Genomic DNA, 23,714 nt, shown 5'->3' with positions numbered 1-23,714 from the left:
ATGCCCGAGGCAGGATTCGAACCTGCAGCCGTAGCAGCAGCGCGGTTCCGGACTGAAGTGCCTAGAACCGCTCGGCCACAGTGGCCGGCCCGCTGCGTACTGCTAACACCTGCGGGCGAAAACAGTATTCGTCTGTTTACCGGGCGACGCGGGCGAAAACAGTATTCGTCTGTTTACCGGGCGACATTGTTGTTCGAGGCACCTTTACTCGATCACCGTGCGCTCACAACTGAAAAGAGCGTCTTGATGCGATTGACGGGCATGCTAGAGACACTGCCCAAAACGGCTGTGAAAAGCTTCGTGGGATTTTCAAAGTGGTTTCCATTTCGCGACCGATCGTTCCTCACTTTCCAAATAGCCCTCGTAAATGCAGAATATAAATGCTGAGTAACAGTTGACGTGGCTAGGTAAAGTTTTCAGCCCTGCTCAACTTATAAAAAAGCTATCGTCAATGATGAATGTTATGTCTGTGTTAAGTCGCGAGCTGTCAGTTTCCGATTAAAAATTGGCTCTTGTTTGCCTATTCCCAGCAGCAAACTGCCCCTCATAGATGTTATTCAGGGAAGTACTGAGCTCTCTAGTTACAAAAGCCGACACGCTCCAGGTGCTCATTTGCCACCAACATAGCAGCTGACAACATAAACTACGAGTGTCCCATGTGTTGTCGCAGAGTGTGCTGTAGCGGCCGTCCGGGTACCCGATATCGACCAACACTTCTGCAGTAATCCAATCCGTAGTGCTGTGTATGACTGTTTACGTTCAACGAACACTGCGGGGGAAAAAACTAACCAGAGAGAGAACGGAGCATTACTGAATGCGAGCTTGAGGGTCAAGAATAAATCGTGCTTTACTGTAGTCAACAGAAAGTACCGCGAGTGTACGGAAGAAGACTGTTTCCAAACAAGGTGCACGGCGCATACTATCAACGTTTTCACTGTCTTCAGTATAGTACAGAGACTAAGATAAATTGGGTAAGAAACCGAACGAAATACAATTATTCCGTAACGAGACACTGGTGGCCACAGATTCCTTGTACCAAAATACCTAGAAAATATCCCTGAAGAGCCTTCGATGTTTTGTCGATGCTGTTGGTGTTTACCCTGATTACGTAAAATTCCAAGTCGCATTGCCGCCACCGTCACCCCTCCGTCTCCCTCAGCCCCGAACTTCAACTCCATCCACCCTCTGTCTCCGCCAGCTGTTTTTCCGCTTCAATAGGCACGAGGGCCCGCTCTGGATGAAACGATTTGGCCTCTCAGTGATGTGGAAAGCAGAAGCACACAGCTTTCAATACGCAGTGTCTGGTAACCAAACTAATATCGTTTATGGACGGATTTACTTATGGTTATTAACAGCGTAAACAGCTTTGTATTTTTGTATGTAGCCATTCTACTGAAGACGAATGACATTAGGATGTACAGGTATTTGCGTATGTAGCTATAACTTACTTTCAACTTGCATTTGTGGTTTTACGTATGTTAGTCCTTTTACGTAACTATACATACTGTCACAACATTCATCGGTTGTGGATACACATTCGACAAGCCATATCGTATCGTCTCCCGTAACTAATAACTTTACTTTTATATGTGTGGTGTCCGTAAGAACAGACACCACACAGTCATGATACCGCGGCCGTATATATGCATGATGAGAGGGAAATACAGACGTTAGCCTCATGAGGGCATTGAAGTAATTCAGTTGCGACAAGTGGAAATTTGTGACGGACTGGGACTCGAACCCTGATTTCCCACTTAATGTTAGTGGTTGCTTTAACGGCCAACTATCCGAGCACGCTTCAAATCCGACCACATCCTCAACTTGGCACACGCTGCTGCTATAGCGCCCCTTGTCCATTTTCTTCATTGATTGCAGAATATCGCATGATTCCCACACGAGGTCGGACCTAGGATCCATCCTCACTGTAGATATCATGAACGGCCGTCAAGGCTTAGGTATTACAGTTGTACGTGTGGTGTGTCTCAATCGTGATTCCGCGGATGTATAGACACGGTGATTCAGATGCGCCGGCAATTCTATATATCAGGCCTTCAAAACCCACAAGCGAGGTTTTCATATTTTCTCGCTCACTAAGCCCAAACTCTTATTCCTACAGAAAAAATGAGCAGCTCCTTCTTGTGAGAAATTCAATGTAGTTAAATTTTTCACTGGTGTACGTTTTTGCTAGAGGCCGTAGTTTTCGAATTACTCAAGAGAAACGTGCAAAAGTGACCTTCAAACGCACCCCCACTATCTCAAAATGGTTCAAATGGCTCTGAGCACTATGGGACTTAACTTCTAAGGTCATCAGTCCTTCAGAACTTAGAACTACTTAAACCTAACTAACCTGAGGACATCACACACATCCATGCCCGAGGCAGGATTCGAACCTTCGAACCCACTATTTCACTCAGCCCCTACCGATCGGGAATTCTTGTATGTTCGTCGTGGCACTCCCTCCTTTCACTGTGCAAATATTTGCGACTGCATGAATTATTCCCCACATTAGACCTTGTTTGTTCTTCCCCGGCTTATAGAGCATTTACAAATTGTGAAACTGACGTTGGTGTAAATTTTACCTCACAGTTTCGTGAATTTCAACAGCGTCAGATAAAGTTGGATCGTTTTATTCGTCAGGCCTTCGGACTACCAAAGTACTGTGCTTGTAAAGGTTAAGTTTGGATCGAATTGTCAACATAGTTAGTTTTAGCGTAACGTTTACAAAAGTAGTTTTTTGTGACATTAGCCTCACGAGCACGTTTTAAGTTAATAATGTCAACGAAATAATCGACTATTCTGGTGGCGTAATAGTGCAGTCAATAGATACGAAAAATGATCGAATGTCAGACATATTTCATGTATTCCGAAATTTCTGAACAGTGGTAGTAGCGGAGCGCCATGAACAACATACTAGTGATCCGGTCTGGTGAGAGATGAGCGTGGGGGTGGAGGTGCCTTTGGAGGTCACTTCTCTACGTTTTTCTTGGATAACTCGGAATCCGTGACCTCCAGCGAAAACTTGTCACAGTACAAAATTTAACTACATTAAATTTCCTAGAAAAAGGTTCTGATAATTTTTTCTGTGGCACTAATAGTTTCCGCCGAGCGAGCTAGAGAATATGAAAATCTCGTGCAGGGGTTTCAGAAATAGAATTGCGGGCTGTATAAAACGACGTCGGTAGGGGCAGCTGAATTGCCATATATACAAGAAGTACCTCCTGCAGCTGCACGAGGGCATGCAAACACAGTAGTTCATCGAATTATTTCAATACCTTCGTGCAGCGGACGTCGGTATTTCTTTTTCATCACTAATAATTGAACACTCCAAAACTCATGCTCTCTGTGTGTTTATGCCCTTGTTTCATTTTAGTGCTGTCGTGACTCACCCCATCTGTTCGTGTCTGTGTATATTGCGGATGAAATTTTTATTTTAGTGTCAGTGGAATGCTGTTTTTGTCCTCATCATAGGACTCGCACTCACATAGTATGTGGTAGCACAGGTGTACTCACACCACCATACGCATTAGCACTCAGATCTCCATATGCCGTCGACTCAAACTGGCTGCGCATTTGTGCTTCATTTAAACGCCACAGCCATGTGTTCCCAAAATCGTTCTCACTTCCTGTTTGCCTGAGCAGGCACGCTAATCTAATACCATCTCCCTCAATCTTGGGCGGAATATCCAACTATATTTTACCCCCTCCCCCCCCCCTCTCTCTCCTTCTGGCCACCTCTCTCACAGCATTGCTAGAATCATCACCCCGTCCAACGCCAAAAACCACAATTAATAACTTTTTCTGCATACCTGTAACTCAAATACCAGCTTCCTTCCATCATACTTCGTCTCCTCTCCACCTTGATCTGCTCGCATCTACCCATTACGTCCATTATGCAGAACTGTCATCAGCGTCATCTTCAGCGACTAGTCACTACCTGGCAGCCCAGCGAACGAAGTCAGTTCCGTCGTATCAGCGTCACTGTGTATATTAATAATATAACAAGTGATCACCTTCCGGTGTTACTGTCAACACCGCTTTTATGTTAAAAACCTGCAGGCCGAAGAGCAGTTAGGTAGTTGCTGCCAGGCCACCCCTGAATGGGGGAATGAAATCAGGAAGAAAGGACTGCTGGAACTATGTTCCAGAACGTCACGACGTAACGTTGTAGATTGGCCTTCAATATCACACGTAATTATTCCTTAAGTTTTCAGTTTTAACATTCTGTTCCTTCATTTTTAATTCCAGAGTATTTCGTATGACTGAAAAAGTTTTATTTCAGTATGCTTGAAAATGCAATAGTAAAACATATTTTCAATAGCTACAAGCAGAATGACTGCATTCAGTAATCGCATAAAGATTGTGGACTGTCTTAATGAAAAAAGCGTTCTATGACGTTACGCCTGTGGAGGCAGTAGCCGTGGAGTTGGCCATATTGCAAATACAGATCTGTTTCCTGCTCTTTTCGGTTGCAGCTTGTATGTCTGTTGTTCACCACCGTAGCTAAGTGGTCGGTGTGTCTGACTGTCATGGTCATGCAGAGGGCCTGGGTTCCATTCCTGGTACGGCCAGGGATTTTTCCTATTTGGTTGTACTGGAACACAATGCATCAGCCGCGTGGTGCTGTCTGAGGAGTCACTTGAGTGAGAAATAGAGGCTCCAAGGTGTGGGAAGCTGCGTGATCAGCCCGTGTTACTCCACACCGTCTGTCTGAGTGACCCCATTGGCAGAGGTACGCACGGCGGTCGGTTGGTGGTAGTGAATGGCCCGTTAACGCCAATTCGCTGAGCTGGGTAGCTGGTTTGTATCACTGTTCCTGTGCGCCCTCAGAAATTATCCAGGTAAGGATGGAGGGAGGGGGGTGGAAGAGTAAAGACTCTAAAATGAGAAATCTGTAATGAACAAAAATTCTGTACTCCAGATCGCTGGAGGGACGGGAGAAAAGCGTCCCTTTTGTGCCCCACTCCCCTCTCCCTCCTTGCAGCGGGTGCCTATGCCACTGTGGTGCGCTAATAATACTCCACAAAGGCTAGCGGTTTATAAATGTTTGTTCGGGGGTAGAAGCAGCTGTGTTTGAGAAATAAACGGGGTAAGTCTCGCTAGTGCTTCCTTTATGACGATCTCTTACACAAACTTCTGCAGCGGTGGGTTTCTGTTTCAAAGACTTTCGTTACCCTCGAAGCCAAGAAATTTTCCTATACAACTTTGTTCATATGTGGCTACAAAAAACACGCTGAAACCATAAATTACGTTTTCACGCTGCAGTACCTTAGAAATAAAACAAAAAACTCTTTTGCAGTAGTTATTCTTCGTGTTACATCTTATTTGCGACCAAAACCAAATAAAAGACATATCATCACTTGCGTTTGCTGTGCGCATTAACTGTTGTCTCGCTTTAAATAGTTCGGTTCTCATTGTCAAATGATACAAGCGACCTAGCGCAGCGGTAAAACGAGGGGGGGGGGGGGCAAATATGGCGCAAATCCCAACACGGCCTAAAACATCCATGTTTTGCTTCTTTTCATAAATCTCTTGAGTTGAATATTAGCGTAGTTCATTTTTGAAGGATGCCGCAGGATCGTACCCCATCTTTGCCTAATCCGAGCCTTCGCACGTAATTCATACTAGGCTGTTCCTCCAACTTTTCTTGTTCTTCTGCAGCTGTTGCTGGTGTATCTGGTGCCAGAACTCCAGTTTTGAGGTTTTCTACGACCTTCTTCTCAAAGCTGTGACGAAATCATTCTTTTGGTCTCTTCTCTGTGACATCCATCAAAGCACACGCGGTGGGAGGGAGGTAGTGAGCGTGTCCCCTTCATATACCCGTATCACTGCTGTCGCTTCAGGTAACACACGTTCAGCAACCTTCTTTGTAGTCTCAGCTCTTTGTTGGGTATCCACAGGCCTTATTTTATTTGTTTTTCTTTCCGTTGTCAAGAACGGACGAAAATCTTCTGTTTCCTGGAGGCGACTCTTATTCAGTCCAGTAACTGTTACTGCTTCCTGTCGTTCCGTTAGTAACCCTAATGAGCCAAACAATTGAGAGCACTTGTAACATTTATGGCTAATTGGTCTGGGGTGAGTTGTAAAGTCCTGCAATAAGCTGAAGCCCTGCTGTGGGATCTGCATCTACATACACAATCCGTAAGCCACCGTATGGTGCGTGGCGGAGGGTACTCGTACCACCCCTAGTCGTTTCATTTTCTGTACCTCTCTCAGGCAGAGCGAGGCAAAAACTACTATCTATATACCTTCGTATGAGCCCTATTTCTTGTGTTTTATCTTCGTTGATACTTACGCAAAATTTATGTTGGTGGGAATAGGATCGTTCTACAGTCAGCCTCAAATGCTGGTTCTCTAAAGTTTTTCAATAGTGTTCCTCGAAAATATCGTCGCCTTCCCTCGAGGGTTCTCATATGAGTTCCCGAAGCATCGCCATAACACTTGCGTGTTGTTCAAACCTACAGGTACCAAATCTAGCTGCACGCCTCTGAACTGCTTCGATGTCTTCCTTTAATCCGACGTGGTGCGGTTCCCAAACACTCCAGCAGTATTCAAAAACAGGTCGCACTAGTGTCCTACATGCGGTCTCCTTTACAGATGAACCACACTGTCTTAAAATTCTCCCAGTAAACCGAAGTCGACTATTCGCATTCCCTACCACAATCCTCATATGCTCGTTCGATTTCATATCGCTCTGCAACGTTACGCCCAGATGTATAAACGATATGACTTTGTCAAGCAGGCCACGAATAATGCTGTGCGTTTGTTTTTCCTACTCATCCGCATTAACTTAGATTTTCCTACACTTACAGAGCCAGCTTCCATTCATCACACATTTGGGAATTCCCAATTCAGTCCACATTAATGACTATCTATCTAAATGAACAATAAAGTGTTTTTCGTATTTCCTGTGAGAATTGTTTCAAAAGGTGCGGTAGAGGAAGTCTACAAGTACTATCTCGACAGAACAAAACAACGGTTTTCAAAAACCAGAGTTGCGTATTACAGCCACAGGTATAGTTAAACCAGTATTCAGAGTCGTACACATAGGACGTACATAGTGACTTACATTTTAAACACGAGAGTTCCATATTCTGCAGAGTAGAATGTAGGGATACAGTCACGTAATTGAGTTTTGCTCCTCAGCTGGCATTCTGAGTAACAAGTAACAAGTGGCTTTAATTGAATCCTGTTTTTGACATGTTAAACTGGTAGAGGAAGAGGAGGACACTAGTGTCAAACGTCACGTCGACAACGGGTCATTATAGACCGAGCACAAGCTCGGATTAGGGAAGGACGCAGTAGGAAATCGGCTGTGCCCTTTCAGACGAACCATACCATTTGCCTTAAGTGATTCAAGGAAATCACGGAACACCTAAATATGGGTGGCCGGACGCGGGTTTGAACCAGTGTCCTCCCGAATGCGAGTCTCGTGTGCTAACCACTGGGGTCGGTACGTTAAACTGCTCCTGGCTTCAATCTGCAGAGTCGATGTTTTGTATGGCCTGTGATAGTGCGGTAGAAGAGGACTCTTCCACACCTGGTGTCTTAATGTCTGCATCTCATATTTGCCTAAATGTCGCTCTATATTCAGCCACGAAGGGTGAAAGTTGCTTATTTGTATAATATCTTCCGCCCACACAGTGGGATGTTAATTCGCTGATATTTTCGTCAAGGGCCGGCCGCTGTGGCCGAGCGGTTCTAGGCGCTTCAGTCTGGAACCGTGCAACCGCTACGGTCGCAGGTTCTAATCCTGCCTCGGGAGTGGATGTGTGTGATGTCCTTAGGTTAGTTAGGTTTAAGTAGTTGTAAGTTCTAGGGGACTGATGACCTCAGAAGTTAAGTCCCAAGTGCTCAGAGTCATTTGACTCATTTTTTTTCGTCAAGGTACTCTTTATTCGTTGAAATTGTGTCGCAGGAGGAATTTCTTGCACAGGAATATTCGTCGCGACTTCAACGGTAGTTTTTTCGCTTTCAAATAGTAAAGCGTTGGTTGGGATTGACATGAACGCTCCAGTAACTATATGTAAGGCTTCGCGCTGCATAATATCGAGTCTCTGGAGCGCGCTGTCTAATGCTGATCCGTAGCAAAAAATGTTCAAATGTGTGTAAAATCTTATGGGACTTAACTGCTAAGGTCATCATTCCCTAAGCTTACACACTACTCAACCTAAAATATCCTAAGGACAATCACACACACACATGCCCGAGGGAGGACTCGAACCTCCGCCAGGATCAGCCGCCTCAGACCGCTCGGCTAATCCCGCGCGGCTGATCCGTAGCGTAAGTGTCCGTAATCCAAGTGTGTCCACAGGATGGACCGGTATAAAGACATCGCTGTTCGCCTATCAGAGCCGCACCAAACTCCATTCGTAGCTCCGATGAGACTGCTGGCTTTAGCTCGGAGACTTTCTTACTCTGTAAAGCAGGATAGGCTGCGATATGTGGCTGATATGACTATTGAGTACAATAGTGGTGCAGGCGCAATTGTTTCGGAGAACAACCTTTGGTGCCCATGTTCAACATGAGACTCCGCAGGTGACGATCCCTACATTTTCCCATGTTGACCGTGTGACATCGTCAGTTAAGACTACAAGGAGCCCTGAGTCATCGCGATTGGATTGTAGCTCAGTGCAAACGTGTCACCCGGTCTAATGAATCACGTATCTCATCAAATCAGATGGATGATAGTGTCGGGATTCGCCGTCATCTCCTCGAACGGTGCCTTTTTTTCCGGGGCGTGCCTATACAGCCATCTCAACAGTGGAATTTCGGTTATGACATATGAACGTAAGGACAACACAACGCCCAGTCCGCGAGCGGAGAAAATCTCCGGCCAGGCGGGGAATCGAACCCTGGCTCCTCCAGTTGGAGCCGGCCGGTGTGGCCGAGCTGTTCTAGGTGCTTCAGTCCGGAACCGCGCTGCTGATACGGTCGCAGGTTCGAATCCTGCCTCGGGCATGGATGTTTGTGATGTCCTTAGGTTAGTTAGGTTTAAGTAGTTCTAAGTCTAGGGGACTGATGACCTCAGATGTTAAGTCCCATAGTGCTTAGAGCCATTTGAACCATTCCATGATGATGTTACAAGCTTTCAGGGATGATGAAGAAGCCGAGTAAACATTGGCTCTAAAATGCATACCTTTAGAGAGATTAGCACCTGACGAGAAGGACAGATGTGTTTCGCAATAGCGAAGATGCTCAAGTGCTCTTGTATATCAACGAAAGGCAGTTTTGCCAGAAACGCTCGTGAGCGTGAAGTGTCAGCTACCTGCTTGACCGTAGACACTTAATTTCGAGACACAAAATTTTACACAGCAATATACAATCATTACAGTAACGAAATAGGTCATGGAGAAAAATCCAGACCGCCACTCTTACCTGGATTTCCTGCTTTTCGTCAGCAGTTGCCTTAACAATTAAGCTGTCTTCAATATAGCTAAAATACATACTTTGTCGATGAATAAGCCATGGTCTTCCACATATTCAGTTCCCCAAGTGATGCTGTTTTCAGATAACCTGCAGGACAACCTTTGCTAGTAGCACGCGCCCGCGCCCTTGTGTGTGTGTGTGTGTGTGTGTGTGTGTGTGTGTGTGTGTGTGTGTGTGTTCTGAACGAAAAGAAGTTTTGGTCGTTATTATTAGTTATACTGAATTATAAATTTACGTACCTTGCTTCAAACTAGTTATAGATATTTCCATTTCGAATATTCGATACTACTGTAGTTGGAAACAGCCTTAGAGCAATAAAAATTTCAATCAACGATAAAATAATTGAACAGGTAACAGACTTTACATCTGTGGTAACACGTTTCGCAGTTTGCAAACAGCACAAACATAGAGACAGATTTAACAATATACAAGACAACAATATTATTTTCAGAAGAACCATCCGATTTTACAAGGTTATATCGTTTACATGCACAGGAATATTCAGCAATGTTTTTGTCGCGTAATAACTGATGCTTTAAATTTCGGCGGAGCTGCCGCATAAAATCTCCCCCCTTGTTTTCTTCTTCTTCTTCTTCTTCTTTTTCTTCTTCTTCTTCTTCTTCTTCTTCTAGTACTACTACTACTACTACTACTACTACTACTAATAATACGCCCATCATGTGCATTGACATCTAGATACATACTCCGTAAACCACCGTACGGTGGACGGCACTACCACTTCGTTTCCTGTTCCACTCGCAAATAGAACGAGGGATAAACAACTGTTTTAAAGCTTCCGTGAGAGTCCTAATCTCTCGCATCTTATTTTTGCGATACTGAGGCGAAATGAACGTTGGAGGTAGTAGAATCGTTCTGCAGTCAGCCTCGAATGACGGTGCTGTAAATTTCCGCAATAGTACTTAGCGAAAAGAGCGTCATCTTCCCTCCAGGGATTCCCATTTGAGTTCACGAAGCGTCTCCGTAATGCTTCTATGCTGATCGCAGCTACCGGTAAAAAATGTAACAGCACGCCTCTGAATTGGTTCGATATCTTCCTTTAATCAAATCTTATTGGAATTCCAAGTTCTCGAACAGTACTCAACGATGGGCTACACTAGCGTTCTATACTTCATCTCGTCTATAGATGAGCTACACTTTCCCAAAATTCTCCCAATAAAACGAAGTCGAGCATTCGCCTTTGCTACCATCAACGTCAAGTGCCCATTCCATTTCATATCGCTTTGCAACGTTACTTCTAGATATTTAATAGACGTGACGGTGTCACGCAGTACGCTACTACGCCGTATTCGAACGTTAAAGGATTGTTTTCACTACTCATTCGCATTAACTTAACATTTTTCTACATTTAGGGTGAACTGCTATTCATCACACCAAATAGAAATTTTATCTAAGTCAACTTGTATATTCCTGTAGTCAGTTGTCGATGACACCTTCCCGGACATTATAGCATCACAAGCAAACAGCCTTAACTTGCTGCTCACCCTGCCCGTCATTTCCTTTATGTACATGGAGAATAATAGCGGCCCTATCACACTTCCCTGGGGCACTCCTGACGATACACTTGTCTCTGATGAATACTCACCGTCGAGGACAATGTACTGGGTTCTGTTAATCAGGAAGTCTTAGAGTCACTGACAATGTGGAACCCTAAACTGTATGGACGGCATTCAACAGTCTATAGTGGGGCACCGTGTCGAATGCTTCCCGAAAATCTAAGAATATGGAATCTGCCTGTTGGCCCTCCACCCATGGTTTGCAGGTGTGCATGTGAGAAACGGGCGAGCTAAGCTTCGCACGAACGATGCTTGCTAAATACGTGCTGATTTGTGGTCAGAAGCATCTTCAGAGGGAGCTTACCGGCTGAAGGCACAGGACTCGTTCCGTCTTTTTAAATCACAGGTGCAGAAGCCCCAGAAGCTGCACTCCCAAAATTTGGTGTATTCAGACAACAGTCGAACTCTCCTCATATCTTCGCGAGCATATTTGTAATTACTGCATTCATTGCTGTCGTTGTGCGGCATTGCTCTGTACCCAAACTTATAGGAAGGGGAGACACATAGATGGCGTCTTTCACAACTCCCAAGGAAGAAAAATGACATACCATCGAGGCCAATGGTAAAATGCGAGATCCGTAAACCCCTTTACGCTGTATGAGGTGCAGTGCCGTATGAAAATCACGCCATTCAGTTGTAGCTGAATTGCAGCCGTTGGAAAGAGCACGCAAACTGCATTTTGTCGCTGTCTTATCGCCAAACGAATAGGCGTACGTTGGGTAATGACTTTAACAAGGTGTGACCACATAGAAATCTGGTTTTTGAATTTTTTTGTATCTATGGTGCGTGAAGTTCAGAACTGAAATATTAAGCCCAGTGAATACGTTGACATAAGTCGTACATAACTGCATGAACAACTGGCGCCAAGGTAAACTTTTGTTTCGATGCGTAAGTTAAAATTCTTCCCAGGTTATTATTTTCGTTCATCTTGAAGATAGTTTTGTGAAATCAGATGACTCTTTTTCAAACACGCTTTATTATCAGGTAGAAATGAAGCGATTAGACGTTTTCAAATATGGTATATAAGTAGACTCTTCAAGAGCAGGCGGATTGATCAAAGAATAAATAATAAATGACAATGAAGAGAGGGTAGAGGATAGAGAGGCGCCTTTTATGACGATGGACGTGGTGAAAACCGTAGTTGGAGAGGTGACTGATGGAAATAATCTTAGGGACAGACGCAGATACTAGTCTAAGGGTGTTAGAGAAGGAATAGTAAATATTTTAGGACGCGGTAGGTTAGAGTAATTAAAATAAAAAATTACATATAACACGTGTAAAATTTTGTTTGATAACCGAGATAAAGTTAGTTACAGAGGGAAGTTCTCTCTTCGCGTGTTGGTACTCCAGATTCGATGGGTTCATTCATCGATTGTCACTTCACTTTAAAGTTCATGTTGTAAAGTTGTGCTTTAGCTTGCATTACTGAAGTTCTCTGAAATGAGTTGTGAGGTATGATACGAAAAAACATATGTGGAGACACATGATCAAGCTCTCTTGTCTGTGAATGTATGATATGGTATAATTGACAAACGGTTGATTGGGCCTGTTTTATTACTGTCGTCCCAAAGGCCTCCGTTATCTAGAATTTCTTGGAAACGAGCTACTAGCTTTATTGGAAGAGGTTCCTTTGACTACGAGCGGGGATATGATCTTCCAGCCAGAAGGGATACACATTCGCCGGAAGAAGGATGGGCAGAAATGGTCACATTCGTTGGCTACCAAGTTCCCCGAACTTTGCCACTTGAGATTTCAACCTGTGAGGACGATTGAAAGGAGATGTCTACAAAGAAAAAGTAAACACATGACACAAGGTGAGTGAAATATATCTTTGGATTGCATTCTAAAAGTTGTAAAAACGTCAAAAAAAGTTTTGCATCACTCTGATTCCCAGAACTCCTGAAGATAGACGTTGACGGTGGATATTGTATCGCAGACACAGTCCCTTTGGGGGGGGGGGGGAGGGGGTTATGTAAACAACCATGCATGAGCAGCGCCTGTTAGACGAAGGGGTCCGACAGCGGATCAGTTCCACTCATTCCACCAGGAAGAAAGTACGCGGCTCTTGTCTGTAGTTCAACCATGCCTAGACGGTCAATACCGCGGTTCGATCGCGTCCGCATTGTTACTTTGTGCCACGAAGGACTCTCAACAAGGGAAGTGTCCAGGCGTCTCGGAGTGAATCAAAGCGATGTTGTTCGGACATGGAAGAGATACATAAAGACAGGAACTGTCGATGACATGCCTCGCTCAGGCCGCCCAAGGGTTACTACCATAGTGGTTGACCGCTACCTACGGATTATGGCTCGGAGGAACCCTGACAGCAACGCCAGCATGTTGAATAATGCTTTTTGTGCAGCAACAGGACGTCGTGTTACAACTCAAACTGTGCGCAGTAGGCTGCATGATGCGAAACTTCACTCTCGACGTCCATGGTGAGGTCTATCTTCGCAACCACGACACTATGCAGCGCAGTATAGATGGACCCAACAACATACCGAATGGACCGCTCAGGATTGGCATCACGTTCTCTTCACCCATGAGTGTGGCATATGCCTTAAACCAGACAATCGTCGGATACGTGTTTGGAGACAACCCAGTCAGGCTGAACGCCTTAGACAACCGCCCAGCTAGTGCAGCAAGGTAGAGGTTCCCTGCTGTTTTGCGGTGGCATTATGTGGGGCCGACGTACGTCGCTGGTGGTCATGGAAGGCGCCGTAACGGCTGTCCGATACGTGAATGCCATTCTCCGGCCGATAGTGCAGCCATATCGGCAGCATATTGGCGAGGCATTCGTCTTCATGGACCAAATTTCGCGCACCATCGTGCACATCTTGTGAATGACTTTCTTCAGGATAACGACATCGCTCGACTAGAGTGGCCATCATGTTCTACACACATGAACTATATCGAACACGCCTGGGATAGACTGAAAAGGGCGGTTTATGGACGACATGACCCACCAACCACTCTGAGGGATCTACGCCGAATCGCTGTTGAGAAGTTTGACAATCTGGAGCAAGAGTGCCTTGATGAACTTGTGGATAATATGCCACGACGAACACAAGCATGCATCAATGCAAGAGGACGTGCTACTGCGTATTAGAGGTACCGGTGTGTACAGCAATCTGGACCACCACCTCTGAAGGTTTCGCTGTGTGGTGGTACAACATTCAATGTGGTTTTCATGAGCAATAAAAAGGGCGGAAATGATATTTATGTTGATCTCTATTCCAGTTTTCTGTACAGGCTCCGGAACTCCAAAACAACTAAAATAAGTGAAATTGAATATTAAAAAGAAACTATAGAAAATAATGTTAAAAAATAAACATAAGCTTCTACAATATTATATCAAAACAGGATTGTATACGTGTCAAGTAAAGAATTTCGATTATTCCCTAATGTAAAAAAAGCAAGAATAAACAGAGCACGTTCTGTAAGTGACACAGTGAAAAATTAAAATGTAATGAAACTGCAGCATGACAACGATTCGGCGCATGCAGTCCAAATGTATTAGTTTAATAGCACCAGAATGTTATTACGAAGCCAGAGTCGTTCAGTATTATCCTCCTCAAGGATATTGAAATAGACTACACCGTCTAGCGACAGAACTTCCAGTAAGTTGAAAAAGAGAGGGCGAGATGTATACGTGTATATGATAAATCCTTTCCCTCGAAAATTTCTCTCCTTCATACCTTCTCTGTGTTACCACAAATGACATGTAACTGATCTCATTTGCACTATGGTTGCAGTACATGCGAGGTGCCTATTTCCTTCCACGGCCCTGCGTGGAATGCATAAGCTTTAATTAATGTCCCTCAACTTGCAGTCTTCTATAGTAGTTGTCCCCTGCGCAGAAAACAGCACGTAGTTCGTGAATCCGTTATCATGAGGCTGTAATAAAATCTTATCGAGGAACTGATATTTTAAAAATAATTAAATTTCCAATTCGTTTGTTTATACTGGATACCACTAGCTTTTTATTAAGAGAATACGAGAAACTGCGCGCAGTTATATTCCATTTGATGAATCACAAATAATTTTCAATATTTGCACTTTCGTACAAACAAAAAGATGAACTGCGTAGTTCATAATTACTATCAAACTGTTCTAGTTATACATCCAAATAACAAGAGATTGTTAATTAAGTCCGTAACCGATCCCGACTGAGGCAGACAACATATCTGTCCGCCGAGACTGCCGAAGAGGCTCTGATTTCCAAACAAGACATTGCTAATTAAGTCTTAACTCATATTGACCACGGCAGACAACATGTCTGTCATGAAATGATAATTAAATGGACACCCTAGCTGCAAACAGGCGTTGATGTACTTCATTGGGGACATGTTGAAAATGTGTGCCCCGACCGGGACTCGAACCCGGGATCTCCTACTTACATGGCAGACGCTCTATCCATCTGAGCCACCGCGGGCACAGAGGATAGTGCGTCTACAGGGACTTAACCCTTGCACGCTCCCCGTGAGATCCACATTCCCAACATGTCCACACAACTACATTCGTAGTGCGCCTAATAGATGTTTGCCCATCATAATCATTACTCGTGGCAGATTAATCTACCAAGTCCCGTATGAGTTCGGGCATAGCGTGTGCGTTGGCACAAGAAGGTCAATCACCGGGAAGCCATATATATATATATATATATATATATATATATATATATATATATATATATATATAGTTAAAATATGGCTTCCCGGCAATTGACCTTCTTGTGCCAACGCACACGCTATGCCCGAACTCGTACGGGACTTGGTAGATTAATCTGCCACGAGTAATGATTATGATGGGCAAACATCTATTAGGCGCACTACGAATGTAGTTGTGTGGACATGTTGGGAATGTGGATCTCACGGGGAGCGTGCAAGGGTTAAGTCCCTGCAGACGCACTATCCTCTGTGCCTGCGGTGGCTCAGATGGATAGAGCGTCTACCATGTAAGTAGGAGATCCCGGGTTCGAGTCCCGGTCGGGGCACACATTTTCACATTTCCCCAATGAAGTACATCAACGCCTGTTTGCAGCTAGGGTGTCCATTTAATTATCATTTCATTTCTAGCAAAGCTGCATGGTCATCCACGGTAACTGTTCTTTCGGGAACAGATACTACCGTCATATATAATATGTCTGCCCCTCGACACTGCCGAACCAGCGCTGATCTTACAGCCGATCCATTTCGCCCGCCATCCAAGTTAGGCGTGATCCGAAGATCTCCGAAGTGCTTCGTCTGCCTTTTCTTCTAGCTATTGCTTTTTTATACTGCTGCTGATTAACGCTTTTTAAATAGTGGGCCGGCCGAAGTGGCCGTGCGGTTAAAGGCGCTGCAGTCTGGAGCCGCAAGACCGCTACGGTCGCAGGTTCGAGTCTTGCCTCGGGCATGGATGTTTGTGATGTCCTTAGGTTAGTTAGGTTTAAGTAGTCCTAAGTTCTAGGGGACTAATGACCTCAGCAGTTGAGTCCCATAGTGCTCAGAGCCATTTGAACCATTTTTTTGAAATAGTGGCATGATAGCCTGCTTTTGAGAGATGCTTGTACATGAAATACAAATAAATTAACAGTTTAGTTTTTTCTAATATTAATAACAGATTATCATACTGGCGCACAACTTCCGAACGCAGCAGTCATTCGTGGAGAAGGACCGCAATTTCGGCGGTCTTTCTCACGATACCCGTACCGAACCAACCACCTGTCATAAGTACCTCACACCACATTATGTCGTCTTGCCACTGCTGCCTTCTCAACTGCTCTAAACCGAGCCGGCCGCGGTGGCCGAGCGGTTCTAGGCGCTTCAGTCAGGAACCGCGTGACTGCCACGGTCGCAGGTTCGAATCCTGCCTCGAGCATGGATGTGTGTGATGTCCTTAGGTTGATTAGGTTTAAGTAGTTCTAAGTTCTAGGGGACTGATGACCACAGATGTTAAGTCCCATAGTGCTCAGAGCCATTTGAACCATTTTGAACCACTCTTTTAGGAAAGGATGGGAAAAATGACTTAACTCACAACCCAGGTCATAGAGCATGAAGCTCCACTCCGCAGCGGAGTGGCAGATTAAGACTGTGTGGTGTACCGGGATTCGAAGACTCGAACTTGACCTCGCTTCTGTGGGCGATGCTCTTACCGTCGTAGCTATCCGAGCACGATGCACAACATAGATAGCCGAAGTTACGGGTTAGAGTCCCGGTCCAGCGTACAGTTTTAATCTGCGAAGAAGTTTCAACACATGATGCTTCCAGTGGATAACAATTTTTACGATGAAGTGCAAAGTCTACGAAAACTGGAGTAAAAGAGTTGAATCACAGATGATCTTTCTCAAGAGATTCCCCTCTCCATGGCGATGAATATTGCTAGTGAGCTGCAGTTATCAAATGTGGAAAACCAGTAACAGCCGACCGCGGTGGCCACGCGGTTTCGGCGCTGCAGTCCGGAACCGCGCAACTGCTACGGTCGCAGGTTCGAATCCTGCCTCGGGCATGGATGTGTGTGATGTCCTTAGGTTAGTTAGGTTTAAGTAGTTCTAAGTTCTAGGGGACTGATGACCTCAGATGTTAAGTCCCATAGTGCTCAGAGCCATTTGAACCATTTTTTTTGAAAACCAGTAACAAAAACGATCTCCTCACGAATGGGTCTGCAAATTCTTGGAAGAAGACCCTCGTGAGACCAACACATGCCACGATCGATTTCTGTCTGGAAGAGGTAAGGGCTGTGTCGCAGAACGAGAGTTGTTTTTCTGTGCGGACACAAAGAAGCGGAGACGGCAGCAAGCAGCGGGAGCGGTCGGAGGCCCTAACGCGGTTAGCCGCTAATCAGGTCTATTACCTGCTCAAAGCAGCGTCATTTCATTAGCCCCTGTTTACACGGCCGAGGCTAATGTAATATTACGGCCCGCCCGTGTCTCATTGATGGAATTAAATTCCTCACATCCTGGAGATGGTGCTCTGAGGTACGAAACACTGTCCTCCGGTAACTTCGTGCGCTGGTCACGACTTCTTCTCCCTCCCCCCTTCCCTCCCGCTTTGTGTGTGTGTGTGTGTGTGTGTGTGTGTGTCACACTAGAGAGACAGAGAGACCCACGTTTCGGTCGTAATTGCGACACAATTGCCGCATTTCTAGTACAGCGTTTATGGTTACGGCAATATGTGGCAGCAATAGTGTTGCCGCCGGCCGTGGTGGCCAAGCGGTTAAAGGCGCTACAGTCTGGAACCGCGCGGCCGCTACGGTCGCAGGTTCGAATCCTGCCTCGGGCATGGATGTGTGTGATGTCCTTAGGTTAGTTAGGTTTAAGTAGTTCTAAGTTCTAGGGGACTGATGACCTCTGAAGTTAAGTCCCATAGTGCTCAGAGCCATCTGAACCATTTTTGTCTTTCGCACTGGCATTCAGCGTGGTGATTCTACTGGAAAATCTGGAATTCTCAAAACGTTTTACTTGGAAAAATCGGGAAAAACTCGGGGAATATCAGGAATCTAATAAAATCTCGGGGAATTCTGAGTTTTTAACCTAGCATTAAAACTGTATTTTATTGAATTTTATGTCACATATTTTCAAATACTTACTATTTCAAAGTGTATTAATTATATGAATATTATTCTATATAAATCATCGATGTTTGAAAAACTGCGGTTAAACTACTGCTTCTGACTGGTATATATACTAATGAGCCAGAACATTATATGCCGGCCGGGGTGGCCGAGCGGTTCTAAGCGCTACAGTCTGGAACTGCGCGACCGCTGCGGTCGCAGGTTCGAATCCTGCCTCGGGCATGGGTGTTTCTGATGTCCTTAGGTTAGTTAGGTTTAAGTAGTTCTAAGTTCTAGGGGACTGATGACCACAGCAGTTAAGTCCCATAGTGCTCAGAGCCATTTGAACCAGAACATTATGACCACCTACCCAATAGTCGGTATGTCTACTTTTAACAGGGTAACAGCGGCGCGTATCGTGACGTGGAAGCAATGAGGCGTTGAAAGGTCGCTGAAGGGATTTGATACCACGTCTTCACACCCAAGTCACCTTACTTGGAGGGAAGGGGGGGGAGGGGAGAGCGATGAGCTCTGAACTCTGATCTCTGATGCTACGTTCAATCACACCCCGCAGGTGTTCGATCGGGTTCAGATGAGGCGAGTTGGAGGCCAGCACATCAATTGGAACTCGCCACTGTGTTCCTCGAACCATTCCATCACACTCCTGGCCTTGTGCCATGGTGCATTATCTTGTTGAAAAATGCCACTGCCGTCAGGAAACGTGATCGTCATGAAGGGGTGTACGTGGTCTGCAACCAGCGTACGATACTCCTTGGCCGTAGTGGTACCTTGCACGAGCTCCACTGGGCCCATGGATGCCCACGTGAACGTCCGCAGCGCATAATGGAGCTGTCACCAGCTTGTCTCCCTCCCGCAGTACAGGTGTCAAGGAGCTGTTCGCCTTGAAGACGACAGATTCGCACCCTCCCATCGGTATGATGAAGAAGGTATCGGGATGCAACAGACCAACCAACGCTCTGCCACTGCGCCAACGTCCTGTGCCGAGGATCACGTGCGCTTTCCAGTCATAGTTGCCGATGTCGTGGTGTTAACATTTGTACATGCATGGGTCGTCGGCTGCGGGGGATCAACTTTCGGAGTGTTCGGTGCGCAGTGTTTTCAAACGCACTTATACTCTGTTCTGTTTTACCAGTCTGCCCAGCATAAGACATCTGTAAAGACGGATGGCCGCCCAACCCCATGACGTCTGGACGTGATTTCACTTTAGTTTCGCTACGTGTAGAAGACACCACAGCACTTCTCGAACACCCGACAAGTAGTGCATTTTCCGAAATGCTCGTGTCGAGCCTCCAGGTCATCACAATCTGCCGTCGGTCAAACTCAGATAGATCGCGCTCCTTCCCCTTTCTGCACACCGAGAGCATGCTCACTGATACTACATGCAACATGCGTGTGTCTGACTAGCAAGTCATTCCTCGCTAGGCGACGCTGCTATCACCTGGACGGATTTATATCGATTGTAGGCCGGTGGTCATTTGTTCTGGCTGATCAGTTTATGGCTCTGAGCGCTGTGGGACTTAACGTGTGAGGGTATCAGTCCCCTAGAACTTAGAACTCCTTAAACCTAACCAACCTAAGGACATCACACACATCCATGCCCGAGGCAGGATTCGAAACTGCGACCGTAGCGGTCGCGCGGTTCCAGACTGTAGCGCCTAGAGCCGCTCGATCATCACGGCCGGCCTGATCAGTTTAGCTCAGCTGGGAGGAAAGAAGGGTCGTTATTGTGGTATGCTGTCCTGCCCTGCCCACTCACTATAAATTTATCAGGAGCTTCTTGGCACCATCTTCCTCCTCACACCTGGAATTCGTAGGGAATTTTTGTACAAAGTTTGACCAGCCACCCTGTCATTGCTCTTAATAATTCTCAGACTAATTACTTTTACAGTATGTTGAAAACAGTGTTCTGCGAGTCGTTCACTTAGGCACCAATAAAACTGGCCATCCTCACACATTTATAAGTCCAGCCATCACCACGACCTAGCAACTCTGTAGAATGCGGAAGTTTCTGGGGAAAGTGTTGTTCTCCCCTGGAGCGGTTACAGTGTTGTATCTGCTCGTGGTCTAGTAGCAAACGTTGTGCAATGTAGACGCACAAGAAGTCGCTTGTTCGAATCAACTCCTTCCCTTTTTTTTTTTTTAAGAGCATTTCGGCTGTCTGCTAAAAGATATCAGAGTAATGTAATCACAATGTTTCACTTTCTAACCCGTAATAATTGCAAAAACTTTCAGAAACATTTCCGCTAAAGAGTCCTTGGCTGCATCAAGATAAGAACAATTCATGCTCGAATGTTTCTTCTCCTTACAGCCGCTACCGCCCACCCGCCACCAGCTGCAATCCCAACAGGTGAGCAACACGCGGCATTGGGCCTGTATCTGCTCTCATTCATAAACACAATTTTTTCTATTTTACCTGGTGATCAAAAAGTCAGTATAAATTTGAAAACTGAATAAATCATGCAGAAATGTAGATAGAGAGGTACAAATTGACACACATCCTTGGAATGACCCTGGGGTTTTATTAGAACCAAAAAAATACAAAGCTCAAAAAATGTCCGACAGATGGCGCTTCATCTGCTCAGAATAGCAATAATTAGCGTAACAAAGTAAGACAAAGCAAAGATGATGATCTTTACAGGAAATGCTCAATATGTCCACCATCATTTCTCAACAATAGCTGTAGTCGCGGAATAATGTTGTGAACAGCGCTGTAAAGCATGTCCGGAGCTATGGTGAGGCATTGGCGTCGGAGGTTCTCTTTCAGCATCCCTAGAGATGTCGGTCGATCACGATACACTTGCGACTTCAGGTAACCCCAAAGCCAACAATCACACGGACTGTGGTCTGGGGACCTGGAAGGCCAAGCATGACGAAAGTGGCGGCTGAGCGCAGGAACATCACCAAACGACGCGCGCAAGAGATCTTTCACACGTCTAGCAATATGGGGTGGTTCTAATAAAACCCCGTATCATTCAAAGCATGTGTATCAGTTTTTACATCTCTATCTATATTAATCCGTGGTTTATTAAGTTTTCAAATTTATACTGTCTTTTTGATCACCCGCTGCTTTGATTTTCCATTTGCAATAACTTCGATAAACCGAGTGAACATCGTGCAGTGTTACAACAGGAGTAGGTTGTTATGATTGCACTTAGAATGGTGCCCAGTGGACCTCGTGCATGGTACCACTACGGCCAAGGAGTATCGTACGCTGGTTGCAGACCACGTACACCCCTTCATGACGATCACGTTTCCTGACGGCAGTGGCATTTTTCAACAAGATAATGCACCATGTCACAAGGCCAGGAGTGTGATGGAATGGTTCGACGAACACCTTATTTGAAGCTCCTATGTGTGTCTTGCAGTTGCGTACTGGATTTTGCATGCTTTAATCTTATTATCATTGTTTAAACGTTACAGTCGTAACTGTAGAAAAGTCTATCATTTGCGGCTAGCCGCGCGGGATTAGCGAAGCGGTCTTAGGCGCTGTAGTCATGGACTGTGCAGCTGGTCCCGGCGGAGGTTCGAGTCATCCCTGGGACATGGGTGTGTGTGTTTGTACTTAGGATAATTTAGGTTAAGTAGTGTGTAAGCTTAGGGACTGATGACAGCAGTTAAGTCCCATAAGATTTCACACACATTTGAACATTTGCGGCATATTGTTCGCTTTGGGCTTAATAGATGAGTGAAGGCAACAGAGGTAGCTCAAGACAATTGTGTGGGTGGGGGGGGGGGGGGGGGGAGGAGTGCTATCAGGCAAATTACGTCAGAAAAGAACTTTCTTCTTTTAAGAAAGATCGTTCTCGCATGAATAATTTTCCGCTTTCAGCAAGTGTCGATAATTTACGTGTGTGAAGAATTGCTACCATTTAGTTTAGTGCGACGTTTTGCGTTTAATCGGCAAGGTTCAGAAGTCGGGTGTAGGAGTACTGCATGCTCTCATTCAAGGCAACGTGTAAGTTGTAACTATTACTGCATTTTTTGCATGAACAGCAACAGTTCACTAATTGCGAATGCCTTTGCAATATCGTGTTATTGTTTCTGGTGATGAGTTACGATGGCTTTATGTTAATTTCGTAAGAACAGATGAAAATGGCTGAGTCCTAGCGAAAGACATGTTTTCGAACAATGGGAAGTGTGAAAATGTAATATTTTGCACCTGGTGGCACAAATAGGCTGTTGTGCACTACGAACTCATCCCCGGGGGTGTGTCCATCGCAGCTGGCATTTGTTGCCAAGAACCGAGACACCTCTTGGCCACAGTGTTAGAAAAACTATCAACAAAATTGAAAGTGTTGGTACTACACGATAATGCACTCTGCCGATTTCGCAAACAAAGCATCCAGGAACTTGTTTGGAAAGTTCGCACTCACACACTTATTCTTCTGATCTTGGGCCCTCAGATGTTTACCTTTCCCGCTCTTAAATAAAAATCTGTCAAGAAAGTTCTTTTCCATATTTGTTGTTTAGTTCAATAAACTAATGGAAAACTGATATTAAAATATGCACTGTACTAATACAAATGAGCCGGCCGGAGTGACCGTGCGGTTCTAGGCGCTACAGTCTGGAGCCGAGCGACCGCTACGGTCGCAGGTTCGAATCCTGCCTCGGGCATGGATGTGTGTGATGTCCTTAGGTTAGTTAGGTTTAAGTAGTTCTAATTTCTAGGCGACTGATGACCTCAGAAGTTAAGTCGCATAGTGCTCAGAGCCATTTGAACCATTTGAACCAATACAAATTAATTACAACTTACCACAATAACCTTAGACGAAAAAGTATTTTAATAAGCAGTAAAGTATCTGTAATGTGAGCGCATCTTAACTGGCACGTGGTTGTAAGATTTACACACTTTGGAGTTCGAAGTTCTGTCTGTTTACGTGTTGTGTTGACAAACTATAGTAGTATGGAAATGTTGCAATTTGAGTAGGCTCATAAAGGAACCTCATTACTAAATTATGCAGTGCATAATTTCAGTAATAAAAATGTGTATTCACAAAAACCAAATATTATGCCAGCAGGAGGAGGAAAAGGCACTATGAAATGTGCAGTATCACAAGTTTTTAGTCTTCGCGCTATGCTTTACTGGAAGTACCAAGAAGGATTACGATGGGAACGTTTAGCTCTTATCACAGAACAGGTAAAAAGTTAGCTTTCAGCGAGATG

General features: G+C 45.1%; 1 protein-coding gene and 2 non-coding genes across 6 annotated transcripts in view; 2 read left to right on the top strand and 1 right to left on the bottom strand.

Annotated features, from left to right (window-relative positions):
- LOC126183685 (1-acyl-sn-glycerol-3-phosphate acyltransferase alpha-like) overlaps positions 1–23,714 on the top strand; it is a 749,564-nt gene that overhangs the window by 378,027 nt on the left and 347,823 nt on the right. For 2 of the 4 annotated variants that reach the window (XM_049925867.1, XM_049925866.1), the window contains exon 3: positions 20,860–20,898. The exons of the other annotated variants lie outside the window; for them this stretch is intronic. The gene's annotated coding sequence lies outside the window, so the exon portion shown is untranslated. The remainder of the gene's footprint in view (positions 1–20,859; positions 20,899–23,714) is intronic. 4 annotated transcript variants of the gene reach the window in all.
- Trnat-ugu (transfer RNA threonine (anticodon UGU)) lies at positions 15,359–15,433 on the bottom strand. The gene has a single exon. It is a non-coding gene; the product is annotated as a tRNA-Thr (tRNA).
- Trnat-ugu (transfer RNA threonine (anticodon UGU)) lies at positions 15,919–15,993 on the top strand. The gene has a single exon. It is a non-coding gene; the product is annotated as a tRNA-Thr (tRNA).

Source organism: Schistocerca cancellata, chromosome 4, assembly GCF_023864275.1.
Source record: "Schistocerca cancellata isolate TAMUIC-IGC-003103 chromosome 4, iqSchCanc2.1, whole genome shotgun sequence".
Classification (NCBI taxonomy): domain Eukaryota; kingdom Metazoa; phylum Arthropoda; class Insecta; order Orthoptera; family Acrididae; genus Schistocerca; species Schistocerca cancellata.
The sequence above is the reverse complement of the archived record's forward strand: the minus strand, read 5'-3'. Positions and strand labels throughout refer to the sequence as shown.